This window comes from Capricornis sumatraensis, chromosome 1, assembly GCF_032405125.1.
Source record: "Capricornis sumatraensis isolate serow.1 chromosome 1, serow.2, whole genome shotgun sequence".
NCBI classification, from domain to species: Eukaryota; Metazoa; Chordata; class Mammalia; order Artiodactyla; family Bovidae; genus Capricornis; species Capricornis sumatraensis.
In genome coordinates this window covers 7,912,584-7,919,131 of record NC_091069.1, presented here as the reverse complement: position 1 = coordinate 7,919,131, position 6,548 = coordinate 7,912,584, and the positions used below count along the sequence as shown (strand labels likewise).

Sequence of the window (6,548 nt, the reverse complement as noted above, 5' to 3'; positions counted from 1 at the left end):
TCAGGCTCAAATGTGCACGCAAATCTTCCGTCTCTGCTCTCTCCCTTCTCCCTTGTTAAGAAAGACCAACTCTCAGGGAGAAGGTGGCAGAGTCACCCACACTGCCAGCTAGGCATGCCCTTCCTACCAGGACTGGCATCTGACCAAGGACTAGACCAGACACTGTGCCCGGCACAAAGGATATGCTCAAGTAATCGAATTGTTGAATGAATGGGTGAATGCTTTATAGGAGTCGTGCTTCAGTGAATGGGTGGATGGACCGACAGATAGATGGATGAGAAAACAGACATTGGGACAGCTGAATGGAAGATAAAGTGAATAAGGAGTTGACTGTGGGTGCATAATATAGCCACTCAGCTGAGGTTTTAAGTGTGGAGCTGGAGGCACTGCCGCGGGGGGTTCATTCAAGGGGGCTTCCTTCACCCTGCAGCCAGGCTTCTGTGCTTCAGAGGCAGGCTTGGGACCAGAGCTTGGCAGGCAGGTGCATAGGAAGCAGCTGTGGCCACAGGTCAGGCTGCATCCCTGTTCCAGATATGTCCACCCCCGAGTCCTGTCCCCGAATGCTCCCATCAGTCCGGGTTTCACTGTGGTCTGGGAGAGAGGAAAGAGCCCAGCGATGACTCAGTGAGTCTCCCCAGGCCAGGCCCGTACCGGCTGGGGGCTCCTACTGCCCTATCCGTGCAGAATTCTCTAAGAGCAGCCAGCGTTCTTACGTGGCGACAAGCTGAGCAGCCTGCCCTGGGAATGAATGGGCAACCTGACACATCCCTAGTCTCAGCAGCTGATGCAGGCCGGCCACTGGCCCCACTCAGAGGGGAATCCTCAGTGCCCCTCCACCCTGCGCGATAGATTGCAGTTTACGAAAGACGTTCTTCTCCACGAAATGAGCAAAGGCAGGAGAGAGAAACCTTTCAAACTGAAGTAGCTACCTCCCCCACCTGCTTCATCCCCACATGCCCTGCTGCTGTCTTTATTACACGTTGTTGTTGTCGTTCAGTCACTCAGTCGACTCTTTGGCGACCCCGTGGACTGCAGCCCACCAGGCTCCTCTGCCCATGGGATTTCCCAGGCAAGAATACTCGAGTGGGTCGCCATTTCCTTCTCCAAGGGACCTTCCCAGATCAGGGATCGAACCCACATCTCCTGCATTGGCAGGTGGATTCTTTACCACTGAGCCTCCAGGGAAACCCTTTATTACATGTAGCCCTCCCTGAAAGCCTGCTATTTACCCACTGTCGAATTTGTCTCTCCCCTGGAAAGTAAACCCTATGTGGACAGGGATCGTGTCCTGTTCATTGCTCGTCTCCAACTCCTAGAAGAATGCCTGACTCTTAGAAGGTGCTAACTTTTATTAATTACCGGGGTAAAGAGATAAATATTAATAGAACGGCAGATATATGGATTATTGTAATCTAGTTCAAAACAACCATATATAAAGTTCCAGGTGCTGGGCTAAACACTTTAAAAAAATATTTATTTTTATTTACTTATTTGGGTGCATCAGGTCTTAGTTGCCACCTGCGGGATCTAGTTCCCTGACCAAGGATAGAACCTAGGCGCCCTGCATTGGGAGTGCACGCTTAGCCGCTGGACCACCAGGGAAGTCCCCTGGGCCAAGCACTTCTCAAGGCTCACGGTTTTGTGAGGAACACTGTTAGTGTTCCCACTGTACACACCAGGAACCTGAGGTCCAGACAAAGGAACAGACTGCCCCCAGGTGCAGAGCCCAGGTTTAGAACCAAGTCTGCCTGTCAGCATAGGCCATGTTCTTAGCCAAGCCACCATCTGACACCCCTATTTCCCCAGCGCCTGGTGATGTTGGAGCCATGGGAAGTTAAAAGTTAGGACTCAGACATACTGTCTGAGTCCATTTAAGGAAATATTCAGAATAGGCAGATCCATAGAGACAGAAAGCAAAAAGTGGTCGCCTAGGGATGAAGAGAAGAGAAGTTTGGGGGGAATAGGGAGTGAAAACTAATGGGTGCGGGGTTTCTTTCTTGGGGTGATGTAAAGGTTTGAAAGTTGATTGTGGTGATGGTCACACAACTCTGAATACGCTAAAAGCCATTAAACCGCACATTTCGTGTTTTAAAAATACGTATTTGTTTGGCTGCATCAGGTCTTAGTCGTGGCGTGCGGCGTCTCTCATCAAAGCACGCCCAGTCTTCTTTAGTTGGGGTGTGTGCGCTTCTCTCTAGTTGGGGTGCAGGCTTAGTTGCCCCATGACATGCGGGATCTTAGTTCCCCGACCAGGGACTGAACCTACATCCCCCGCATTGGAAGATGGATTCTTAATCACTGGACCACCAGGGAAGTCCCCAAGTTGTACATTTTTAAATGGGCAAATTGTATGGTATGTGGGTTACATCACAATAAAGCTGGTGTTAAGAAAACGGCTGGGGCTCAAGAATCTTCACTTTCTGCCACTTCCCTAGGAAACACATCACATTCTCTCTGAGCCTCAGGTTCCTAAGCCGTTAAAAGGTGGGGGGGATGAATGTCTCAAGGGGTTAATGTGAGCATTAAATGAGATAATACATGTTATTATTCTCATTTTATCAAGGGGTAGAATTAGGCCCAGAGAAGGGAAGTGACTTGGCCCAGGACGCAGAGCCGGTGGGTGACAGGTGAGGGCTCAGGCCTGGGTCACCCAGCTCTGCTGCTTCCTCCAGCGTTCTGTGGACTGGGTCCCCATTTGTGCACCTGTCTACCTAGTCACCACCACTCGCTTCCGCCTTCCCCTTTCTCTTGGGCTCTGAGGCTCCGTCTCCCCACTGCCCACGCCCAGGAGCAGACTGAGGTAGAGAGGTCCCCCCAGAGCACAGCCCTCAGCCTACTCCCCTCCTGGGGCCATGATGCTGTCTTGCCTTTGCTTGTAATAAAGAAAATATCTCAGCTACCCTTCCACGGTTGCTTGGCAACCCCAAAGGGGGTGGGGGGGAGCAAAGGGGAGGAGGGAAGGGGAAGGACTCTGGAGCCAATCTGGAGACAAAGAGTAGGATTTGGGTGACATGGAGCCTGTTCTTAGTGCTAACCTGGCCTGGCCGGGGCGACGGGTAGGGGCGGGGGGCTTCCTCCCACCCCAGTGTCTCACACCAATAAATATGGATTAGGGAAATGGGCAGAGTTTTTCCCACGGGCCTGAAAGGCCGCATCTGACCTTTCTACCCCCTTTATGTACCAACGTGACAGTCAGAGGGAGCAAAGAGCGGGACCCCCCTGAGAAGCCTCCCTCGTGGCCTTCTGACTTGGGGAAACTTTTCACCCTCCTCCCTCCCCCGGGGCCCCAGACCAGGTCACAGCCCACCCCTGCCTGGGGCCCTGGGCCCAGGGATGAGGAAGAGGCTACTCTTCAGGTGGGAGTCAGGAGCTCCCAAGCCTTGAGGGCCCAGAGCCAGGTGTGCAGCCCTGTGTCAGCCTATCAAGGTGCTCCCCGCCTCCAGTGCCCATCCCCTGCTCCATCGCTCCGGCTCTGTGCGCTCCTCCTGCGTGAGGAGCCCTGCTCCCTGCCTGGCCCTCGTACAGCCCTGCCCCGCTTCTCTTCTTTCCTGCCCTCACACCCCTCTTCCCCCCCGGCTCCGTTTGGTTTCCCTCTTTTACTCTTCTCTGGGGTGAGCCCCCGGCCCCAGTTCCCCCCAAATTCTGCAGTACCCCCAAACCAGGAAGCCCTCGAGGACGCTGACATTCCCAAGGGGAAGATGCCAGGAGGGGGTTGCAAACAGAGGGGGGTGGGGGCAGTGATCTCTCTCCCTGGTGCCCTGGCTCCCTGGCCACTGGCCGGGGGTGGAGAAAGGCCGCTCTGAATGGAGTCAGTGTGAAGACAGGAAAAACAAACACCTCCGCCTGAGCCCGTGCTGGCCTGCTGGGGCGGGGGATGTGGAGGGGTGCGGGGGGCAGGATGGGGCAGGGGCCTGGGGCTCCTCTCAGCCTTGCTCCATCCACCCTCTCCGGGTTCCCAAGGGCCCATGGCTTCCTGGACCCCCGGGCCACAGTGTCCAGAGAAGGAGTGGGTTCAGGGACCACAGACAAGCCCCCTAGGAGACACCTTTGCCCCAATCCTGCCCAGCCCCATGGTCCAGCCCTCAGCCAGTGCCCTCCCTGTCGGGCAGATGCCAGGAAAATCTGTGCCCAGGAAGGGCGGGCTGGCACCTGAAGGCCTGCCTGACCGGCCCTTCTCAGCAGCAGGAACTGGGTAGGGAAGTCACCTTGTGCCAGAGACGGCGGCTCCAGCAGTGCCACCCACCTCCAGGGCTGAGGGGACCCCAAGACAGATGCTCTGCCCCACAGGTGAGTGTTTCTCCGGCCTCACAAGCAGGCAGTGAGGGAGTGGGAGACTGTCCTCGTTGGGGCTCCTGGGAGCCCCACGCATCCCCAGAAATCTGCACCAGTTTCTGTCGGGCTGTCTCGCCCTCTGTCTGCGGTGCGCGTGGCACTGGCAGTTTGGTGAGAGGAGCCAAAGGGTGATTAGGGGAGCTGGAGCTGAAGTCTGCAGATGAAGGGAGGCAGAAGGGGCTGGAGTCTGGCAAGCAGGACTCTTGGATTCCAAGCCAACTTTTTGATTAGACCTGTGGAATCTCCTGGGATGGCCTCCTCTGAACACTCTGGATCCTAAACGACCTTTGGGATGAGCTCAGAGACGGGTAGCAACTCATCCTGGTGGTGGAGTTGGAACTCAAGCCCACCAGGCCCCCTGAGGACGCCAGGGGCAGTACCGTTTATGCTGTGGATGCCGGCCGTGCACAGGTCCCTGGCTGTCCCCCTCCATATACGGTTTGGTCCCTCTGGATTTTTCAGGGACAGCAGTGGGAGGGGAGACTGCAGACAGCACCTCCCAGGGCATCCTTCGCTTTCTGTCCTCTCTCCAGGCACCATGCCCAGGGCCCAAGAGCCTCTGCCCAGGCGTCAGAGAAGTCACAGTCTCTTCTGATGGCCCCTCGGAAGCCATGGTTGGCCTCGGCTTTTCAGATCCCAGAATATAGGGCCCCCTTAGAGCTCAAGGTGTAACCATAGTGCCTCATGCTGTAATCAAAGCCCAACCACTCCCTGGAAAGTGAGGCCAACAGCTGCCTGCCTGCCACAGGGTCCCCAAAGTGCCCACCTTGAGGTGTCCTGCCCTGTGCAGCAGACAGCCCTCACTGAGTCAGTGCCATTCCAAGGCCTTGTGTGTACTTCGCTGAATGGTCTCCTAGAAGGTGGGTGCAATTTTGCAGACTGGAAAACCGAGGCGCAGAAAGTAGAAGTCACTTGTCTGTGGACACACTGCTAGGAAAAGCCAGAGCTGGGATTCGAACTCACAGGCTGGCTCCAGCATCCTAAGCCTTTAAATGTCCCCCTATCCTACCTCTAATTACTAGGAGGTCTCCACTAGAGGTCATTGGGTCCAATCCCCTGCATCTGGGTGTTTGGCCAAGCCAACCTCTGCTCACAGACAAGAATCAATCTAGTTTTTAAAGGCACCTGCTCCAAGGGTGGAATTCCCCCTGGGGATAATCAGACATTTATTTATTCATAGCCTTCTGGCTGGGAGGAGAGGCCCTCCCACCCAGGACTCAGCAGGGTCCAGCTGCCTCGTTGTCCTCTCCTTCCCTCCACAGTAGAATCTATAATCAGATGGGAACCAGCCTTGCCTTGTGTGTCGGGTCCGTAACCTCCAAGCTGTGTGGCCTGGGACAAGCAACTCAGCTTCTCTGAGCCTAAGTTATCAATTGCAGTTATCAACTGCAAACTAGGGTTAACGGTACACCTGCTTTGTGAGGTTGGTGAGGATTAAATGATCAAAGGAGACGGAAAACTCTCCTTTCAGGAATCCCGTCTACAGTTCGTTACTAGAGAAGTTTCTCTGACCCTGTTGAACACCAGAAACCCCAAGGAAGAGGCTCACCGTTCTCTCTCGAGTGTGCAACCTGCTCTGAGGGTTGTTTCTGCAACTGCCACTGGCTGTTGATAATTCTCCTCTTCCTTTGGGAGAGTAAGAGGCAGAGGATGCTGCTGCGTGGTCTCCATCATTTAAAAAAGAAAAAGAAGTGGTGGCTTAAAGGTAGCAAGGGGCCAGTCAGTGGTCTCAGTGCCTGGCTTCTGTGAAGTGCCCAGAATGAAGTGAGAAATCCTTTTCATGATCATCATCAAAGAGACCTCCCCTGTCTGCAGGATCAGAGCCTCTTCCTTTGAGCGTTATAGTTTAGCCACCTGGTTACAGAGAGAGAAACTGAGGCCCAGAGAGGAGAGGTACTCTCAGGAAAGCTCTCAGGCTCCCTCATTCCCAGTTGGATCCCCCATCCCTTTTCCTTCACTCCTGAGTCCTGCTCTGGCTTTCTATGCCCAGGGTCAGGCCCTGGTACCCAGTCCTGCCCAGGCAGAGCCCGGGAGAGGAGTGAACAGAGGTTGGAGGAGTAGGCACAGAGGCCCGGCGCGTTCTCAGACCAGGCTCTTTGTCTGCTGCTTTGTGATGGTAAGCGCTGCTCCTAAATCAGGTCTGTGACACTGTTATTGTTGCCCAGGGCGCAGAGAGTCTAAACTTTTCCCCTGAGGTCAAGAATGTGGCCGGTCCC

General features: G+C 54.9%; 1 non-coding gene across 1 annotated transcript; it reads left to right on the top strand.

Annotated features, from left to right (window-relative positions):
- The first annotated feature begins 5,787 nt into the window (after positions 1-5,787).
- On the top strand, positions 5,788-5,997 carry LOC138094166 (small nucleolar RNA U3). Its single transcript, XR_011146210.1, has one exon. It is a non-coding gene; the product is annotated as a small nucleolar RNA U3 (small nucleolar RNA).
- Positions 5,998-6,548: the final 551 nt, after the last annotated feature.